Source organism: Symphalangus syndactylus, chromosome 7 (assembly GCF_028878055.3).
Source record: "Symphalangus syndactylus isolate Jambi chromosome 7, NHGRI_mSymSyn1-v2.1_pri, whole genome shotgun sequence".
Lineage (NCBI taxonomy): Eukaryota > Metazoa > Chordata > Mammalia > Primates > Hylobatidae > Symphalangus > Symphalangus syndactylus.
Genome location: NC_072429.2, coordinates 61,645,995 through 61,667,346, shown reverse-complemented (window position 1 = coordinate 61,667,346; position 21,352 = coordinate 61,645,995). Strand labels below are relative to the sequence as shown.

General features: G+C 41.9%; 1 protein-coding gene, 1 long non-coding RNA gene and 1 other non-coding gene across 6 annotated transcripts in view; 2 read left to right on the top strand and 1 right to left on the bottom strand.

Annotated features, from left to right (window-relative positions):
* LYN (LYN proto-oncogene, Src family tyrosine kinase) overlaps positions 1–21,352 on the top strand; it is a 142,948-nt gene that overhangs the window by 20,284 nt on the left and 101,312 nt on the right. The window lies entirely within an intron of this gene.
* On the bottom strand, positions 5,563–5,695 carry LOC129487080 (small nucleolar RNA SNORA1). The gene has a single exon (XR_008659206.1). It is a non-coding gene; the product is annotated as a small nucleolar RNA SNORA1 (small nucleolar RNA).
* Positions 14,137–20,699, top strand: LOC129486444 (uncharacterized). The gene is made up of 2 exons (XR_008658977.2): positions 14,137–18,120; positions 19,214–20,699. It is a non-coding gene; the product is annotated as an uncharacterized lncRNA (long non-coding RNA).

The following is a 21,352-nucleotide window of genomic DNA, read 5'->3' as shown; positions in this document are numbered from 1 at the left end:
TGATCGCATTACAGTCTTGACCTAATTTCTCCTGATAAGGAGCTGAAAATCAAGCAACAGTACATTAGAACTTTGATTCATGTGACTCCTATCATGCCATATAAATGACAATTCAGAGTTTAGATTAAGAACAGTAAAGCTTTCTCTGTTGTACCTTAAAAGGTACTTCCCTCCTCCTCATAATAATAAGCTACATGCTTCTGGAAGTTTTACCAAGACTTGAGATCAGGAGGGAGCATTCTGACGCTGAGCACACCTCCGACTTTGCACGTGGTGGTTTGGAGGGATTGACGGCACAAGACCCCCAGAGTCTAGTAACAGTTCTGTCTTACTGTTCAAATTTGCCTTTTCTACCTCAATTTCTCCTCTATTTTAACGGAAAACCTACTACTACTACTTCATATGTATCTAAAATATTTCAAAATCTTTACTAATGGGATATAAGCACTCTTAGCCATCGGAATAACTTTTAAGGTCAGGCGCAGTTGCTCACACCTGTAATCCTAGCACTTTGGTAGGCCAAGGCAGGAAGATTACTTGAGCGCAGAAGTTTGAGATCATCCTAGGCAACATAGTGAGACCTCATCTCTATAGGAAATTTAAAAAATTAGCCAAGAGTGGTGGCATGGGCCTGTATTCCAAGCTACTCAGGAGGCTGAGGTGGGAGGATTGCTTGAGCCTGAGAAGTGAAGGCTGCAGTGAGTCGAGATCGCGCCACTGCACTCCAGCCTGGGTAACAGTGAGACCTTGTCTCACAAACAACAACAAGAACAACAACAAAAACTTTTAAACATTAGTAAGCAATTTTTTTCTTTGGAAAAAATTAAAATGAAAATAGACGATTTTAAGAAAACTTTGTTTTTTAAATCAACTTTAAAATTTTGCTATATAGCTCTATGAATTTTAATACATGTGCAGATTCATTGAATTATTTTCATAGTGAGAATACAGAAAAGTTCTGTCACCCTCCCTCCAAAAAAAAACTTTCTTGTGCCACCCCCAGCCCAATGCCTGGCAACTGCTGACCTGTTGTCTGTCCCCATTGTTTTGTGTTTTCTGTAATGTCATATAAATAGATTCATACTGTATGTGATTGTTTTATTGTCTTTTATAATAACAGCTTTATTTTTACTTTTAATTTTGTTTTGAGACAGAGTCTCACTCTGTCACCCACGCTGGAGTGCAGTGTCACACTCTCGGCTCACTGCAGCTTCCGCCTTCCATGTTCAAGCAATCCTCCTATCTCAGCCTCCCAAGTAGCTGAGACCACAGGCACGTGCAACCATGCCTGGCTAATCTTTGTATTTTTAGTAGAGACAAAGTCTCACCATGTTGCCCAGGCTGGTCTTGAACCCCTGGACTCAAGTGATTCACCTGTCTTGGCCTCCCATAGTGTTGAGATTACAGGTGTGAGCCACCACACCCAGTCGAATAATAGTTTTATTGAGATATAATTCACACATTGTATAACTCACTCAAAGTATACAATTCAGTAATTTTTAGTGTGTTCACAGAGTTGTGCAATCATCACCACAATCAATTTTAGAACATTTTTATTATACAAAAAGAAATTCTGTATCCTTTAGCCCTCACTACTCTCTTCCACTTGTCCTAGGCAGTCACTAATCTATTTCTATCTCTATAATAAATTTCAGGAAACTGGTTTTAATGATTTCCCTTTTTTAAATAGACAGGTTCTTGCTCTGTTGCCTGGAGTGCAGTGGCACAATCATGGATCACTGTAACCTCTGACCTTCTGGGCTCAGGCAATCCTCCTGCCTCAGCCTCCTGGGTAGCTGGCACCACAGGTGTACACCACTGTGCCGGGCTAATTTTTTAATTTTTTGTAAGGATAAGGTCTTCATATACTGCCCAAAGTGTTGGGATTACAGGCATGAAAAACTGTGCCCAGCTAAGTTTCTTTCTTAGTTGGAAGAGTTTTACATTGATGCCAGCACAGTTAACTACCTGTTTTACTTTTGTATCAGGCAATAATTACCTTTCACAGAAAATACAGTAAAAGTAGCAATCCTTTATTAAATATTTGTCCTCTGTTAGGTAGTCAATTCCTTAAAAGGTGTAATATTGATATTCTTGTTATTGATGAGGAAACAGATGCTTGGGGATAATAAATATTATGCTCACTTAACTACTTAGTAAATGGAACCCAAATCAGCCTGACCCCTAAACTGACGTGTTTGTTTTATTTAACTTTGAAAGGTTATTTTTTAAAAAATCACTGTTATAATATGTGGAACATAATGTCCCTGACTTTAGTTTATCAAGCAGACTTTATACATTAACATAAATGTAAACACAGGAATAAGATCACTTCTGGGAAATGTATAATAAATATAATGCAGGGAACATTTATTGAGTGTACACGGTATGTCATTCGTTCTTCTAAACACTCGTCAAGATCATATTCAACCAATCCTCATAACAAGTGTGTGAAATTGGTACGGTTATCATCCCTTTTCTTTTCTTTTCTTTTTTTCTTTTCTTTTTTGAGATGGGGTCTTACACTGTTACCCAGGCTGGAGTGCAATAGCACGATCTCAGCTCACTGCAACCTCTGCCTCCTGGGTTCAAGTGATTCTCCTGTCTCAGCCTCCCAAGTAGCTGGGATTGCAGGCGCACGCCACCATGCCCGGCTAATTTTTTTGTATTTTAGTAGAGATGGGGTTTCACCGTGTTGCCTAGGCTGGTCTGAGCTCAGCCAATCCACCTGCCTCGGCCTCCCAAAGTGCTAGGATTACAGGCATGAGCCACCATGCCCGGCCTTATCCCTTTTCTGCAGATAAGTAAAGATTAATTACCTGGCCAATGTCATGTCACTGTACGAGGTGGAGCTGGAACTTGGACTTAGGATGTTTGGCTCAAGCTTAACTACTGCTCCAGGAATCTAATGTGCTGCCACTCTGACGTGAGGAAGACAAGAGCTCAGACACTGAAAACCAGTCAGCATGGTCAAAACAAGAGAGCCCCCAGTTCTGCCAACTTGGTGCAATTTTTAATAAAACCATAGCTTGGAAAAATGAAGAAGAAAAAAATTCACTGGAGTTGCAATGAATATTTAAACATTACATCAAGTTTAAAGCATGGTAAGTGTCAAGCCAGTTGAGCTTTTCTGCATTCACATCAGCTGACAACTTCGTTTGTATCGATTATAAATGTCACTATTTGTTGGGGGAAAAATAATTTTCCTCTTTTTTATTTTTAATTGTTTTTAGAGATAGGATTTCATTGTGTTGCCCAGGCTAAAGTACAGTGATGTGATCATTGCTCACTGCAGCCTTGAACTCCTTGGCTTAAGTGGTCCTCCTGCCTCAGCCTACCGAGTAGCTGAGACTTCAGAGTCACATCACCATGCCCAGCTAATTTTTTTTTTTTTTTTTGGTGGAGATAGGATCTTACTATGGTGCGCATGCTAGTCTCGAACTCGTGGCCTCAAATGATCCTCCAGTCTTGGCCTCCCAAAGTATTGGGATTATAAATGTGAGCCATTGTGCCCAGTTTAATTTTCTTCTTTTGCCAAAGCAAAGCTAATAATTTTTTTATAGCTACGATTTAATTATGTTTGGATTAAACCTTCTCTTCAGTATATATCTCATACTTTTCTTTTGCTAAATACTAATCTAGCTTGCATTTTTTTCCACATTAAGGAGAGTAGTTCTTGGAAATCTTATATTCTCCTAACTCTTTATCTTAAAATGCTGCCACAAAACCTTAGACATTGAAAAGTTGTTAAGGTTCTAGTTGAGAGTTTACTAACAACAAAAAGAAGGATAATTGGCAAAGAAGACGTGGATTGAGTGAGCCACATAGCCCCTTTCCTGTTCTGTTTTCTTGGTGGCATTTGCAGCAGTGCCTCTATGATGCCTGAGCAAAACTGGTTTATTGGGAAGTGATATAAACCATACTGCCAGTGCTTTTGCTCAGCACTTGGGCACTTCGTGGCCGTGTGTCTCATGATGTTCATAATACTTTTTTTTCCCTCTCCTTTCCCCCGTAATACTTTATGAATAGATGTTTCCACTTCTGAATAGTTCTCCGATTAGAATAGCAGTTACAAAATGGTAAGACTTCACCTCGCCCTTTAAAACAGGAAAATTGATAGAATTCCTCCACCTCGTTTCATTACTGAGGCTGTCAGATGATTCTTTAAGCAAAACCCCAGTGTTCTCTTGTCTGATGAAGTCAGCGCAAGTGATGGTATTTTTACGTTGACTTTAATATGAAAGGAGCGGTTTAATTGAACTGTTTAATCTCAAGGCCAGGCTTTGGACTCCTTCTTGGGCTCATGCATGGGATCCTTCTTTTGCACACCTGTGGCCTCCCTGGAACTACTTCTGGTGGTTTCCCTGGACTTAGTATCCCCCAAACCTGGCAGCCTAGGGCCTGGTGACAGGCAGAGGACTGCACTGCTCTTGCTCTGTGGGGTCGGGTAGGGCCGGGGGAGGTCCTGCATGAATATTTTCAGTGCTAATTCAGAAACAGCATGGGTCATACACTTCAGGAAACCCTACCTGGGAGCTACAGCAGCACTGCTCTATCCTAGACTGACCACTTCAGATATTTCCAACGCAGAGCTGCATGTGGCTAGGAGCCGGCTCCCAGCTAAATAGCTTGTGCTGAGTCATTATCAAGTTGCATTTCCTGGCTGAACCAAAGATAAATAGGGAAGAACCTAAACCAAAAATAACATTCAGACTGTGATTTGGGTTAATATACCACCTCAGGGCAGCAATGGAGTCATGACTGCACAGACACAGGAAAGGATCTGGTTGCAGAAACCAAGTGAGTCAGTGATGATGTATCATCATTCTAAAAAACGTACCTGTACTTTCTTTTTTTTGAGATGAAGTTTCACTCTTGTTGCCCAGACTGGACTGCAATGGTGCGATCTTGGCTCACCACAACCTCCGCCTCCCAGGTTCAAGCGATTCTCCCGCCTCAGCCTCCCGTGTAGCTGGGATTGCAGGCATGCGCCACCATGCTCGGCTAATTTTGTGTTTTTAGTAGAGACAGGGTTTCTACATGTTGGTCAGGCTGGTCTCGAACTCCCAACCTCAGGTGATCCGCCCACTTTTGCCTCCCAAAGTGCTGGGATGATAGGCGTGAGCCATTGCGCCTGGCCGTAACAGTGTACTTTCTTTCTTTCTTTCTTTCTTTCTTTCTTTCTTTCTTTTTTTTTTGAGACGGAATTTCGCTCTGTAGCCCAGGCTGGGGTGCAGTGGTGTGATCTCGGCTCACTGCAACTTCCGCCTCCCAGGTTCAAGCAGTTCTCCTGCTTCAGCCTCCTCAGTAGCTGGAATTACAGGTGCGCTCCACAATGCCCAGCTAATTTTTTTTTCTAGAAGTTGAATTGTACAAAGTACACTTATATTTTGACACCTGATCCAAGACACAGTCATGTACCACATTACAATGTTTCAGTCAATATATAACATATATAAAAAAAACAGTAGTCCTATGAGATAAGAGCTGAATATTCGTTATTACTTAAATATTTTGAAAGTCAACATTTTTCTCCTACATATTTTACTCATAAGCATGGCAAAATGTTACAGGTCTCATTGTCACCACTGCAATATGCATACTGTGATGGAAGCATAACCTGTCTCAATTTAGCCACATTAACTATTTTTGGACACCGTGATCAGCAGTGCCCATTCTCATCTAGCATGAGGCTTTTTTTTTTTTGGAGACGGAGTCTCTCTTTGTCGCCCAGGCTGGAGTGCAGTGGCGCAATCTCTGCTCACTGCAACCTCCGCCTCTTGGGTTCCAGCGATTCTCCTGCCTCAGCCTCCTGAGTAGCTGGGACTACAGGTGTGTGCCACCACACCCAGCTAATTTTGTAGTACAGACAGGCTTTCACCATATTGGCCAGGCTGGTCTCAAACTCCTGACTTCGTGATCCGCCCACTTCAGCCTCCCACAGTGCTGGGATTACAGGCATGAGCCACTGCGTCTGGTCTACGCCCAGCTAATTTTTATCTATTTGGTAGAGACGAGGTTTCGCCATGTTGGCCAGGCTGGTCTCGAACTCCTGACCTCAAGTGATTCGCTCGCCTCGGCCTCCCAAAGTGCTGGGATTACAGGCCTGAGCCACTGTGCCAGGCCTTGTACTTTCTTGAATGGGAAGTTGTCTTCATGGTGAGCAGCTCTTCTTTGAGGTGTTTATTCAAAAGAACAAAGAGATTCCAGTAGGGAACAATGAAAATATTAAGGCTTCTGTGTCATGCCCTATGAGGGAAAGTAGACAAAGACGAAATAAATTCAACAAGAGACTAAAAAACTACTTGAGTGTTTTTGATTACCAACTTTTCATGAGCTGAATAGGTTGAAAATTTGCTACTTTTCTAAGTTTTCCCTTTAAGATCAGGGATAAATCATTTCCTGGAAGGATATTTTTCACTGTAAGCTCTTTCTGTTTCTATGTTGATAATCTAATCTGAATAATTGAGGTTTATTGAGACCTTCCTTTTGAAAGTAACTTGTTACCTATGTATGATTAACCTGGCTATTATTCTAAATGTAGAATTTAAAGTGTTTTATCCAGGCTGGGCATGGTAGCTCACATCTGTAATCCAAGCACTATGGGAGGCCAAGATAGGAGGATTACTTGAGCCCAGGAGTTTGACACCAGCCTGGGCAACATAGAGAGACACTATCTTTACAGAAAATAAAAAGAAATTAGTTAGGCATGGTGGCATGGCCCTGTAGTCCCAGCTAGCTACTTGGGAGGCTGAGATGGGAGGGTCCGCTTGAGCCTCGGAGGTTGCAGCTGCACTGGACTGTGATTGTGCAATTACAACAGAGTAAGACAGAGTCTCAAAAAAAAAAAAAAAACTTGTTTTATATTTATATAGAGCTTGGAGTTTCAAACATAAAGTAGAATTACTTTATCACTTGTAAATAATTTGTTCTCTGAAAGTTCATAAACAATGAGGTGGAATGACTCCTGAAATTAAAAAAAAAATAACAGGACTTTTATAGATAAATCTGAAATAAGTACGATGAACAATTTTTTAAATAAAATATACCTTGAAGCTAATACTTTGTAAATACCAACATTTTCTTTATGGCTATAGTGTAACCAAATTCAGGAGTAAGTAACTTAATTGTTTGGCTGTTGGGTTGACGGAATGAAAATAAATTTCTTAGAATATGATATGAAATATGATATGAAATCCAACTTTACTAAACTTTACTGAACACCAGCAAATGTATTTACAGTCCTGGGTTCTATTTGTCAATCACAGACCACTCTTTTTTCTCAGCATTTTTTCTGTTCTGAGTTCAGGTATGGGGTTAGGTTGGCGGTGGATAAATTCCAGTCTCCACTCTTTAATAGGGCATGGAATTATAATGCCACACAAGATAATTTCTGTATGTGTTACCCTGCAGATCGTGCACCTATAAAAGATAAAGAAAGAGCCAGGTGCGGTGGCTCACGCCTGTAATCCCAGCTACTCGGGAGGCTGAGGCAGGAGAATTGCTTGAGCCCGGGAGGTGGAGTATGCAGTGAGCTGAGATTGCGCCACTGCTTTCCAGCCTTGTAACAGAGCGAGACTCTGTCTCAAAAAAAAAAAAAAAAAAAAAAAAAAGAAGATAAAGAAACATAGATGGTTTCCATTGCTATGATTTCAATTCTAAGATGGAGCTCAGGGTTCGGAAAGGTTTCCTACATTATTAGACTGTGCATTTTACCCTTTTTCAAAAGCAGGTAAGGTTGTAGTGTAGGGTGTGGCTAGTGGTTCTCAACTCTGGCTGCTCATTAGAATCAATGGGGAGCATTTAAACCTCCTCATGCCTAAGCTGCTCCCTAACCAATGAAATGGGAATGGTGGGGGACCTAGGCATCCGTTTTTAGAGTTCCCCAGGTGATTCTGCTTGTGTACCAAGGATGAGAATCATTACTAGATTCAGCTATATGGGAATCTTTGGGCTATTTTAGAAAACATGGTGACCTGGCTGGGCGTGGTGGCTCGTGCCTGTAATCCCAGCACTTTGGGAGGCTGAGGCAGGCGGGTCACCTGAGGTCAGGAGTTCAAGGCCAGCCTGGCCAACATGGTGAAACCACATCTCTACTAAAAATACAAAAAATTAGCCAGGCGTGGTGGCAGGCACCTGTAATTCCAGCTACTCCGGAGGCTGAGCAGGAGAATTACTTGAACCCGGGAGGCAGAGATTGCAGTGAGCCAAGATTGTGCCATTGCACTCCAGCCGGGCAACAAGAGTGGAACTCCGTCTCAAAAAAAAAAAAAAAAAAAAAAGAAAGAAAAAAAGACAAAAGAAAACATGGTGATCAGTGAATTAAGGTGGCCTTATTAATATCCCGTCAATTCCCACCTGAATGTCAGATGTCCTGGAGTGCTGAGATGTGTCCAGAATTGCTAGCTACCCAGCTAGAAAAGCTACCGCAAGGTCATCTTGGGAAAAGAGAACAACAAAGGTCCCAGTTAAGAGGATGGATAGTTTCCCAGGGATGGAGTCCTTTCTTTTCCCAGTTACCCCTAAACACTTAAGAGGGCCTATGGGATGGGCAGGGGAGCAGGGAGAGCCTCACTCCTCTCCCATCTGTTGGAAGAGCCTCACTCACCAAAACAGCGTTTCCTTGTCTGTGTCATATGCATCATGTGAGTGCATGAAGTCCCTTGCTCCAGGGACTTCCCATTCAGGCCTGGAGTGTCTCCCATGCAAAGAGCCCACTCCTCTGTTCCTGGGACACACCTCTGGCAGTCCCAGAGGTCGCCCATTCATCTTGACTTCTGGAAAGAAGCCCATAGTGAGAAAGGAGTGCAGTGTAGTTCTACATAACTCACAGCATTCAGTAGTTTGGTGGTGTTGTTTTTCTTTCTTTTTCCATACAGTAGTTCATCTGATATGTGCAGATATGCAGCACCTGTTTAGTCAGAGGGCTGGGATGGTGAGGTCGCCCTGTAAACTCTGGGCAAATTACTCCATTTCTGAGCCGTCTTTTGCCATCTGTTAGAATTTCTTATCAGGATTTAATCGGGGTTGGTTGTGAAAGAGTATATGAACATGCTTTGATAGAAAAGAAAATAAGTGGGCCAGGCACAGTGGCTCATGCCTGTAATACCAGTACTTTGGGAGGTTGAGATGGGAGGATTGCTTGAGGCCAAGAATTTGTTTTTTTTGTTTTGTTTTGTTTTTTGACAGTTTCAATCCGTCGCCCAGACTGGAGTGAAATCACGCCCAGCAATGGCGTGATTTTGGTTCACTGCAACTTCCACCTCCTGGGTTCAAGTGATTCACCTGCCTCAGCCTCCCAGGTAGCTGGGATTACATGCGCCCACCACCATGCCCAGCTAATTTTTGTATTTTTAGTAGAGACAGAGTTTCACCATGTTGCCCAGGCTAGTCTTGAACTCCTCACCTCAGGTAATCCACCTGTCTTGGCCTCCCAAAGTACTGGGATTACAGGCGTGAGCCGTCGCACCTGGCCGAGGTCAAGAATTTGAGATCAGCTTGGGCAATATAGCAAGACCCAGTCTCTACCAAAAAAAAGAAAAAGAAAAAAAAAAGAGAGAGGAGAGAGACAGAGAAAATAAATGAAATGTACCCCATTTGAATAACAGTTGAGCTGAGGTGTAAGCCTCCAGATGGAGGGAGAAGGAACAGCCCTCCTGTAAGCTGAGAGCCCTGTCCTTAATAACCCTGTCCTATTGAGAATGATTTTTCCTCTTCCTGGATCATGAATGCTTGCTCAGTCAGCCATTGCCATCCCTTACAAAACAGACTGACCAAATGCTGGCCAGGATCAGGGAGATGAGTATAAACAGGTATAGCCACTTGCAGGAAACCCTTTGGTCATTTCTTAGAAAATCTACATACATCTACCTCATGACCAAGGAATTCCACTTCTAGATATTAATCCAAGAGAAAGAAAAACATAGATCCACAAAAAGACATGTCCAGTTCTATATATGGCAGCTTTATTCATAATATTATGCAACCCTGGAAATATCTCAGATGTTCATTATCAGAAGAGTGGTTCAAAACATTTTGATATATTCATAAAATGGGATTCTACTCAACCAAAAAATGAGACACTGATATATTCAACACTGATTGAATCTCAAAAACTTTTTTTCACCTATAATGTGTTCTATGATAAACATTTTCAATAAAATAAGTCAAACAGATAAGAATATGCACTTCATTTCTGTGAAGTTCAGGAACAGGGTCATGAGAGGGGATGCCTTAGAAAGGAGCACAGTGGGCCTGTGAGGTGGCAAGAAAGCTCTGTGTCTGGTTTTGGGAGGTGGTTATGTGGGTGCATACATCTATCAGCACAGTTAGGATCTTTACCTTTCATTGTAGGTGCTTTTTTTTTTTGGTGGAAAATCAAACTTGGTTGGGCATAGTGGCTCACACCTATAATCCCAGCATTTTGGGAGGCCCAGGTGGAAGGATTGCTTGAGCCCAGGAGTTCAAGACCAGCCTAGGCAACATAGGGAGACCCTGTTTCTACAAAAATAAAAAAATTAACAGAGCGTGGTGGTGCACGCCTGTGGTCCCAGCTACTAGGGAGGCTGAGGTGGGAGGATTGCTTGGGCCTGTGAGGTCGAGGCTGCAGTGAGCTGTGTTAGGGCCACTGCACTCCAGCCTGGGTGACAGAGTGAGACCTTGTTTCACATAAGTAGTTTAAATAAATAAATAAATACAAATTTTAAAAAATGTATATCTAAATAAGAGAAAGGGCTGAATTACTATTGCAAACATTTTATTACCTTAGCAGATTGTAAGGGTTGAAACCAAAACTTCAAGTTTTACTTGTTTAGAAACTCCAACAGTTCTAATGAATAAAGAGGATTATAAAATCCTGGGAAGGATTAGCATATGCTGCTAGAGGTCAGACTGCTCGTTAGCCATGCCATGGATGATTTGCAGGCAGCCTGTTTTTTCTTCCTAAGCTTGAAAGCTAAAAATAGAATTAAAGGTGATAAGGGCATCAATTCCCAGACAGCTAAGCTGTTTAAACCATTTATTTATTTATTTATTTAAGACAGAGTCTCACTGTGTCACCCAGGCTGGAGTACAGTGGTGCAATCTTGACTCACTGCAACTCCCACCTCCCAGGTTCAAGCGATTCTCCTGCCGTGGCCCCCCAGGTAGCTGGGATTACAGGCACCCCCCACCAAGACCTGCTAATTTTTGTATTTTTAGTAGAGACAGGGTTTCACCACGTTGACCAGGCTGGTCTCGAACTCCTGATCTCAGGTGATCCGCCCACCTCAGCCTCCCAAAGTGTTCGGATTCCAGGCCTGAGCCACGGCGCCAAGGCTGTTTAAACCTTTTATAATTGCACATTCCTTTTTAGATATAATTTTCTTTCTTTTTTACTTATACAATATTGAGATACAATTTCAGTTTTGTTACATGGATATATTGCAGTGGTGAAGTCTGGGCTTTTAGTGTAACCATCATCTGAGTAGCACACATTGTACCCACTAAGTAATTTCTCTCTCACCCCTTTCCCATCCTCTTACCCTCCAAAGTCTCTATTGCCTGTCATTCCACATTCTGTGTCCGTGTGTGCAGATTATTTAGCTCCCACTTATAAGTGAGAACATGCAGTATTTGACTTTATAAATTGTTTTACTTAAGATAATGGCCTCCTCTTCCATCTATGTTGCTGCAAAATACATAATTTTATTCTTTTTTATGGCTGCAAAATACATAATTTTATTCTTTTTTATGGCTGAATAGTATTCCATTGTGTATGTATATATACATACACACACACACCCACACACACCCCACATTTTCTTTACTTTTATTTCTTCATTTATTTTTATTTCAAACACTAGTGTCAAGGGCTTTCAGTAGATCGCGGTGAATTTGCTGCTCTGCTAAGTAGGAAACCCTGACCCAGAAGCAGGTGGTCTAGGAGTGGTTTAGGGCCAGGTTCCCCATGAATGTGTGCCACGTGATGGGCGAGGGGGCGACTGCATTTCCAGCTGCACCCTGTTTCCCAGGAGGAGGGCCTCTCTGCACTGGACCCCAGTCCTGGCATTGGGGAGAGTGGTCGACCAGCCATCCAGGGCCAACAAAGCCCATGGAGGCTTTGTGGCGCTGCCATAGGTTCCGCCTGAGTGGGATTCTGTCTTGGACATGTTCAGTGATAATCTCACAGATGGCAGATTCGCCCCATTGGCTCCTCAGCACATTTTCTTTATCTAGTCATCCGCTGATAGACATTTAGGTTGATTCCATGTCTTTGCTATTCTGAATAGTGCTCCAATAAACATACAAGCACTTGTTCTTTTTAATGTAATGATTTCTCTTCTTTTGAGTAGATACCCAGCAGTGAGATTGCTGCATCCAATGGTAGTTCTAGTTTTCATTCTTCGAGAAATCTCCATACTGTTTTCCATAGTAGTTGTACTAATTTGTATTCCCACTAATGGTGTATAAGCATTGCCTTTTCTCTGCAACCTCACCAATATCTATTGACTTCTTGTTTTTCAACTTTTGAACAATAGCCATTCTGAGTGGTGTAAGATGAAATCTCATCGTGGTTTTAATTTGCATTTTTCTGATGATTGGTGTTAATGATTAGTATGCTTGCTGGCTATTTGTATGTATTTTTTTGAAAAATATGTATTCATGTTCTTTACCCACTTTTTAATGGGGTTGTTTGTGTGTGTGTGTGTCTTTTTTTTTTTTTTTGAGTTGTTTGAGTTTCTTGTAAATTCTGCATATTAGTCCTCTGTCGAAGGCATAGTTTGCAAATACTTTCTCCCATTCTGCAGGTTGTCTGTTCACTCCTGTTGAGTATTTCTTTTGCTGTGCAAAGCTTTTTAGTTTAAGTAAGTCTCATTTGTCTACTTTTGTTTTTGTTGCCTGTGCTTTTGAGGTCTTAGTCATGAGTTCTTTGCCTAGACCAATGTCCAGAAGTGTTTTCCCTAGATTTTCTTCTAGTATTTTTATGCTTTCATGTCATACATTTAAGTCTTTAATTCATCTTGAGTTGATTTTTGTATATGGTAAGAGATATGGAGTCCAGTTTCATTCTTCCGCATATGGCAACCAGTTTTTTTTTTTTTTTTTTTTGAGACGGAGTCTCGCTCTGTCGCCCAGGCTGGAGTGCAGTGGCGCAATCTCGGCTCACTGCAAGCTCCGCCTCCCGGGTTCACGCCATTCTCCTGCCTCAGCCTCTCCGAGTAGCTGGGACTACAGGCGCCCGCCACCGCGCCCGGCTAATTTTTTGTATTTTTAGTAGAGATGGGGTTTCACCGTGGTCTCGATCTCCTGACCTCGTGATCCGCCCGCCTCGGCCTCCCAAAGTGCTGGGATTACAAGCGTGAGCCACCGCGCCCGGCGACAACCAGTTTTTATAGCACCATTTATTGAAAAGGGTATCCTTTTCCCAGTGTATGTTTTTGTTGACTTTGTCAAAGATCAGTTGGCCATAGATTTATAGCTTTATTTCTGGGTTCTCTATTCTGTCCCATTGATCTGTGTATATATTTTTATGCCAGTACCATGCTGTTTTGGTGACTATATCCTTGCAGAATAATTTGAAGTCAAGTAATATGATGCCTCTAGCTTTGCTCCTTCTGGACAGGATTGCTTTGGCTATTTGTGCTCTCTTTTGGTTCCGTATGAATTTTGGGGTTGTTAGACATAATTTTCAAGATATGTTCAGCTTTCACTTTTGTTCTTTAATTTTATGTATTTTCTTCCCAATAAGGTTATAAGCTTAAGTCAAAAATTGTTTTGCTTATAGCTGAAGAGTCCCTGCTTTCAGCCTGCCTTGTGATTTTCATCTTGTTGCAGTTGAATTAGGTTTGTGGCACCTCTGCTTTTTGTAGTTTTCATGTCAACACCTTGGTTTTTTGGCTTTTTACTAATTTTTTTTTTTTTTTTTGAGACAGAGTCTCGCTCTGACACCTAGGCTGGAGTGCAGTGACGCAGTCTCGGCTCACTGCAACCTCCGCTTCCTGGGTTTAAGTGATTCTCCTGCCTCAGCCTACTAAGTAGCTGGGCCTACAGGCGCCTACCACCATGCCCGGCTAATAATATATAAATAAATATATATATATAAATATATATATAAATATATATATATATATTTTTTTTAGTAGAGACAGGGTTTCACCATGCTAGTCAGGCTGCTCTCGAACTCCTGACCTCAAGTGATCTGCTCAGCTTGACCTCCCAAAATGTTGGGATTACGGGCGTGAGCCACTGCACCCAACCGGTTTTTTACTAAATTTTAAAAATTACAAGGTTAAAATACAATGAAACACTCAAGGAATTGCATCAACCATCTCTTTTGTACAGACTGAGATGACTCTCCTGGTGACCCTGAACTCGCAGGGGCAGCAGGTGGAAATGTACATTCACTACTTGGTGGAAAGAAGTCTGAACTGGGGAAGTATTTATACATATGTGAAATTCCAATGTACTAGGGTGTTCTGTATTTTATCTGGTAACCCTGGGGGCAGTCCTATGAGCTGTGGGGCACCTGCCCTGGAGACTGAGGCAGGGAGTCAAAGCGACATGAGATTGGGGATAGGTTTTGCATGTCCATGGAAAGGGCTTGTGATGAATTTGAAAGATTGAGAAACAGAGGAATCAAGGGCGACTTCTTGGTTTTAAACTTCAGCACCCGGTGCCCTTTACTGAGATGGAGAAGATGGGAGGGGAGTGGGTTTCAAGTGTGTTGTGATATGGACAGCTCTTATTGATCGGGTGTGGTGGGCGTCCAAATGGAGATGTGGAAGTTTGATTCTGAGTGAGCTCAATATCGTCGTGGTGTGTTCTACCATATCCCTTCTAGCCCTCTCCGCGCTTTCTCCCATCTAGTGTTTCCCTGCTCAAATGGAAGGAGAGAGGAACAACTTAGAGCACAGTGTGACTGGGGCAAGCTACCTTCGAGGTAATCATTTAAACACCAGCTAGGCTGCTGCAAGAAAAGAAATGATGGTAAAAATAAATGTACTCCAAAGGAATTTGACTAAAGAATATTTCATTGTGTAACAGATTTCTGTGTGCCCCTTTTGCAATGTATCTTTAAGGATGCGTTGCTAGGCATAATGAAACAAAATGTTTTTCGCAATGAAGTGGTTATTTTGCAATGAAAGCCAGTCAAGGAAAGAAATCAGGCTGGGGATACTCCTAGTCACAACCTTTATAAAATCTAACATTATGGTTAGACCATACCATGCCTGCGCTTAAGTAGTTTTTGAAAATTTGACCCAAATAAGAAATTCTTGGCTGGGCACGATGGCTTATGCCTGTAATCCCGCACTTTGGGAGGTTGAGGCAAGCGGATCACCTGAGGTCCAGGAGTTCGAGACCAGCCTGGCCAACATGGTGAAATCCTCTCGCTACTAAAAATACAAAAAATTAGCTGGGCATGGTGGCACACGCCTGTAATTCCAGCTACTCAGGAGGCTGAGGCAGGAGAATCGCTTGAACCCGGGAGGCAGAGGTTGCAGTGAGCTGAGATTACGCCACTGCATTCCAGCCTGGGTGACAGAGTGAGACTCCATCTAAAAAAAAAAAAAAAAAAAAACCAGAAAAGAAAAGAAATTCTTTCATTATAAGGAAAAAAGAAATGCACATAAGCACAGTTACAATATTATATTTCCTGATGAAAAAATATATTTTTTAATGGACTACAAATATTATAATTTTTCTTAAAATGGCCCTTGTGTAAAAAGTTTATTCCCCTTGACTTTACTTTTATGTAGTAATGAAATTTCATAATTAAATCTATATTTGGTATTATCAATATTTAACCACTAGAAGAACTGATGATGCTACTTATTAAAAATGACAAATGATGTAATAGAGTTAGTGGGATGTCTGCCTGTTGAAACCATTTTATTAGGTAAGTATTTTGATTACAAAGGGGTTGGATATAAACTGGCCTTATATCCAAAAAGCTTTTTGCAAAAATCAAAACTGGATATATCCCGTGACCATTTCCTTTCCCCCCAGCCCCTCTGTTAAAATCTTTTAGCAAAAAGGTTTTACCAAATAATTTACATTGAAATATAAATAGTTTTAAAGTTTGCTATGTTGCTTTCTTTCCAAAGGTATTCAGATTTTAGTAGGGGATAGAAGTGTCCCCTAAGTCAAGTGAGTATAAGAATTACCTATATTGTTTGCTACAAATGCAAATGCCCACAGCCCCCTTGTAAAGTCTCATTCAGGGCTACCTACTGCAGGGCCCAAGAATCTGTATTTTTAACAAATATTCTGGTCATTCTTGGGACTGGCAAATCTAGAAAACACCAGCTTGAATAAAACGATTAAAGTTGTCCTTGCTGAATTTCAACTACATTAAAGGTACCAGTGCTGGAGGAGATTTTTGAGGGGTTGAGGAGAAATAATTACACCTAAATTATTTTATTAATGAAATGATTCAGCAAAGTGTAAATGCCTGTAATGGGCTTGGCAGTGTCCTGGGTGCTGAAGGTACTGAGTGGAATAGGACATGAGACAAGTGCTGTGCTTGAAATAAGCACAGACGTGGAAGAAGGGTTGTGTAGTTTTGTCTGGGGATTCGGCACAGTTTTTACGGAGGATGTGGTCTGTGAAATGGGTGATTTGAAACATGAAGGAGGCTGCTTATGGGTTGGGTTATTCTGGGAAGCAAGCAAGTGCGAGGGCACCAGAAGGTATGAAGGGCCTTGGAGTATTGGGCTTCCTTATGGCTGCTAGAGAGAATGAGTTGGAATGAGATGTGCAGCTTATGAAACCAGGAAGACAGCTTATTGTGGAGGAATGACTTGCTAAGCTCTATCAGATGAGCAATGAGCAGCGAGGAAATGGGAGAGATGAAATCATGGCTGCTTTTGGAAAGATAAGTGGACTAGCATGCAGCATGGAGAATGGAGAGGTGGAGGGTTGTTGGTGTGTGTGTGTGTGTGTGTGTGTTTGTGTGTGTGCACGTACGACAGAGAGAGAAAGAAGAGGGGATATGAATGGCATGGGAAATAAGAGAAAGGCAGGCCAGGTCAGAGGATTTTTAGGATGGCTGGTGAGGTGCAGGAGGGTCTGGAGGTCAGCTGTGGGGAGGAGAAGAGATTGAGGACTCAGGCACTAATCTAAGGGGAAGGGGGACACTGTATTCTAAGGGGGCCGGCCCTGCTGCTCCCTGTAAGCACTTTATGTATTTGACATGAAATATACTGAGACGGCCCCCATACTTTAGGGTGCAAATGCTCCCCTAAAGTGAGAGTGGAAGAAGAAAAAAGGAGAAGGCTCTTGTTTGCTCGTGTGAGCCGTGTACAGTTCCTTTAGAGCTCAGAGAGGCACTGTGCAGTGAATCAAGCCAGGTCAGCTGCTGGGACTAGGGGCCTGGGTAGGTCACAGCCCTGCCGGCCATCCACATGCCTTCCAGGATCAACCCAATCTCTGGAACGTTTCCTGAGGCCTCCATTTTCAGCAATTTTGTTGGGAATCCAGATAACAGAATGGCCATAGTGGTGATTATGTTCCTTCTACCTCCTTTCCCTCCTCACCTTCCCCTTCCAGACATGAGAAAACAGTTTCACTACAATATCCAGTAGATTTACCTAATTGGTAAAATAAGAAAGGCCAAAGAATTTGCTATTCTCTTCACTCCCACCCCTCCTGTTCATTTTGCTTGTAACAATAGAGCCAAGTTTCAAACAAATGTAGAAAAGGTGAGCAATGCTAATGATGTGTTTCAGATGGGATTCAGGGACAACTCAACTTGAAATTGCCTCTTAGCCATCTGTTTGTGTGCCTGGGGTTTCACCTGCTTTGAATTAGGGTAATTTAATAATTGCCAATTAGACTGGGAGAGTACAAATGGTTTTGTTAATTAGATTAAAAAGTTACATTTTATAATACTTACTGTATTAACCATGGGCTGATGACACTGCTTGTACTCTGTGTTAAAGCCTTATCTATTATCTGTTCTTTCTTTTGAAAATCTCTTTTATTTCAGTTTCCATGGCTGTGTTGCAGCTGTCCAGTCTCTCTGGCATTCTAGAATGGATGCTGCCTGCCTTCCATATTCCAACTCATAAGGTTCTTTTCCTGATGTCTTGTGAACATACACACTGCAATTCCAGATACCATTAAGCCTCTGCTATCCAGGTTTATTTATATTAACTATAGTTTGTTTAAAAATATTTTATTAAACTCTTAAAAAAAACCAAAACAAATACTTCTGTGAAGCCAGAACCAAACAAAGAAGTATTTGAGGTCCTGGATCTTTAAATTTTATGAACTTGGGCCTGGCTCATGCCTGTAATCCCAACACTTTGGGAAGCCAAGGCGGGCGGATCACCTGAGGTCAGGAGTTTGAGACCAGCCTGGTCAACATGGTGAAACCCCGTCTCTACTAAAAATACAAAAAATTAGCTGGGCATGGTGGCGGATGCCTGTAATCCCAGCTACTCCGGAGGCTGAGGCAGGAGAATCTCTTGAACCCAGGAGGCGGAGGTTGCAGTGAGCCCAGATGGTGCCATTGCACTCCAGCCTGGGTGACAAGAGCAAGACTCCTTCTCAAAAAATAATAAAAAATTAAAAAAAATAAGTAAATTCTCCTTACATATAAAACATATGAAGCAGTGCTGCCAAAGAGAGAGAGAGAAGAGAGAAAGAGAGCGATCGAGAGAGAGACATTGAGAATAAGAGAGAACAAAATGATGATTTCTGAAAAAAAGGAATGGATATTCAATAAGCCTGTACTTACTATCACCATAAGCTCTAAGATATGACATGAGTATGTTTCTATTTTAATACCTCTAACCTCACAATTAATGACATCTTAATATTTTAAAGGGTAGCCATTGTTTTAAAAGCATATAAAATAATGGTATAAAAATTAGAGCTATCTTAAGTTCAGTAAGTATAGAACTTTGAGTAAGTCAATTTGATAATTCCCTTTTGTGGTCATGATAGTTTCATGTTTAACTAAATCTTCAGAAAAAATTTTTATTGAGTTGATCATTGGCTAAAAATATGGTAGTATTTGATTGGTTTTAAAGAGACATTTATTTTGTTTTTTGAGGGGAAAGTGAATATTGAGAAAAAATAGTGACCGTGTTCAATGTTATGCTTGTAACATCAGTAAACTGCAACTGACAAGGCTGTTTCCTATTATCTACTGTTAAATGGCCCTGTTTTCTAACTTAAAAATAGTGCTTCTAAGGCTAAATCTTCAATTTCTTCTGGACTTCGTCAGGTTACTTTGGATGATTTTGAAAGATTTCCATACATAATACTGCTCTGGAAGGGTGCTTGCGAATATGGTTCACAAAAGCAGTGAAGACATGTATCTACACTGAGGACAGCGATGTGAGCTACACTGCAACAACTGTTTTAGATGGCCAGCCTGTGTTTGACGACGATCCCTGAGTGCCAGATGTGAAGGAAGATATAAATCCCTCACCGTGTCCTGAATTCCACAATGCCTCTCCCTCCTCCCCTGGGAGTGGAGCCCAGGCTGACCTCTCTCTGGCTCCATCCTGGAAATGTGTGTGGGAATGGCAGCATTGCCCTTTACCCCATGCCCAATACTGCAATGGCACCTTAGGCTGTGTGTGTGTCAGACAGAAAAATAAAACATCAGATTTTTGTTAATTTTGGGTGATGAGTGAGGCCAGGGATAGTTATTATTTTGACACTGCTATTTTTTTTTCTCTTTTTTAAAAACAGATGGGGCTGGGCACAATGGCTCATACCTGTAATCTCAGCACTTTGAGAGGCTGAGGCAGGTGGATTATTTGAGGCCAGGAGTTCAAGACCACCCTGGCCAACACGGTGAAACCCCATCTCTACTAAAAATACAAAAATTAGCCAGGCGCCATGGTGCATGCCAGTAATCCCAGCTACTCAGGAGGCTGAGGCACAAGAATCACCTGAACCCAGGAGACGAGGCTGCAGTGAGCCAAGATCACACTACTGCACTCCAGCCTGGGTGATAGAGTGAGATTCTGTCTCAAAAAAAAAAAAAGAGAGAGAGAAAGATGGGATCTTGCGCTGTCACCCAGGCTGCAGTGCAGTGGTGTGATTGTAGCTCACTGCAGCCTTGAACTCCTAGGCTCAAGTGATCGTCCCGCCTCAGCCTCCCAAGTAGCTGGGACTACAGGCATACACCACCACACCCAGCTAATTTTAATTTTTTGTAGAGGTAGGGTCTTGCTATGTTGCCCAGGCTGGTCTTAAACTTTTGGGCTAAACTGATCCTCCTGCCTCAGCCTCTCACAGTGCTGGGATTATAGGCATGAACCACCAAAAACTGCTGTTTAAAAGTGTTTATATCCTGGATACACTAACAGCATTTTGTCCAACTTGTGGAGTGGAAGGAGTAGGGAAGGGGAGGATAGTGCTAATGAACTGTGACAGGGGCTAGCAAGAAAGAAAGAAAAAAGAGTTCCCTAAATAAGCTCCTACTGGATGTCCTCCACTCACACGGAGCCAGGGCCTTGCCTTTTAGGCACTTACTCTTCCAATGTCTATTTTATAATATGTTCAACGAAGGATCCCAGATTCAAAGATTTATAGAATTAGAGTTAAAAGGGATAGATATTTTGTTTGACCCTGAAAAAGTTAAGGAATATGCTTGAGATATTCAATGGCAGAGGCTGGAATAGATTTTCCCAAATCTCCTGATGTGAAGTTCTGTGTTTGTCAAACATGACTGCGTAAAAAGATTAATTTAAACTTAATGACGTGTTGTATTCATAGAAGTTCTTTGGGTTTCTGTGAAACCTCCTCTTGCTAGCTTAAGAAGAAATGGGGGAAGCTGAGATATTGCACCAAACTGCACAAAATTGAATGAAGAGCTGACTAAGCAAGGCTGCACTGAGAAGGAACCAGGGTGGTCTGGGCTGTGGTAGTGGCAGCAGCAGCTTGCAGATCTCCCACCACTGATGCTGGCTCGACTCAGACAGCTCTCCACTCTCTGCTATCTTTCTCTGGTTCAGACAGGACACTTCGTGTGGCTGTTTCCTTCCACAAGGCCTCAGTGAGAGCAAGCCAGCTTCCCACAGGCCTCTGAGACAGACCACCCCATTCCTCCCTCTCCTGTTAACCTGCTTTTATTTCCTTAATTGCACTTATCACCATGCAGAAGCCTACGTGTTTGTTCCCCTGTGGAGATGTAAAAACACTGATGCCCAGGCCTAACTCCCAGAGACTCTGATTGAACTGGTCTGGGCTATGGAGCCGGGACATGTGCATTTTTCTTACAAGCTCTAATGTGCAGCCAGGATTAAGAACCATTGCCTTCTGCATCGACAGGACAAATACAAAATGTGAAGCAAAATATATGTTTAAGTGAATCTTCTTGATTCTAGAAGGTCTAGAAATGATTGTTTCT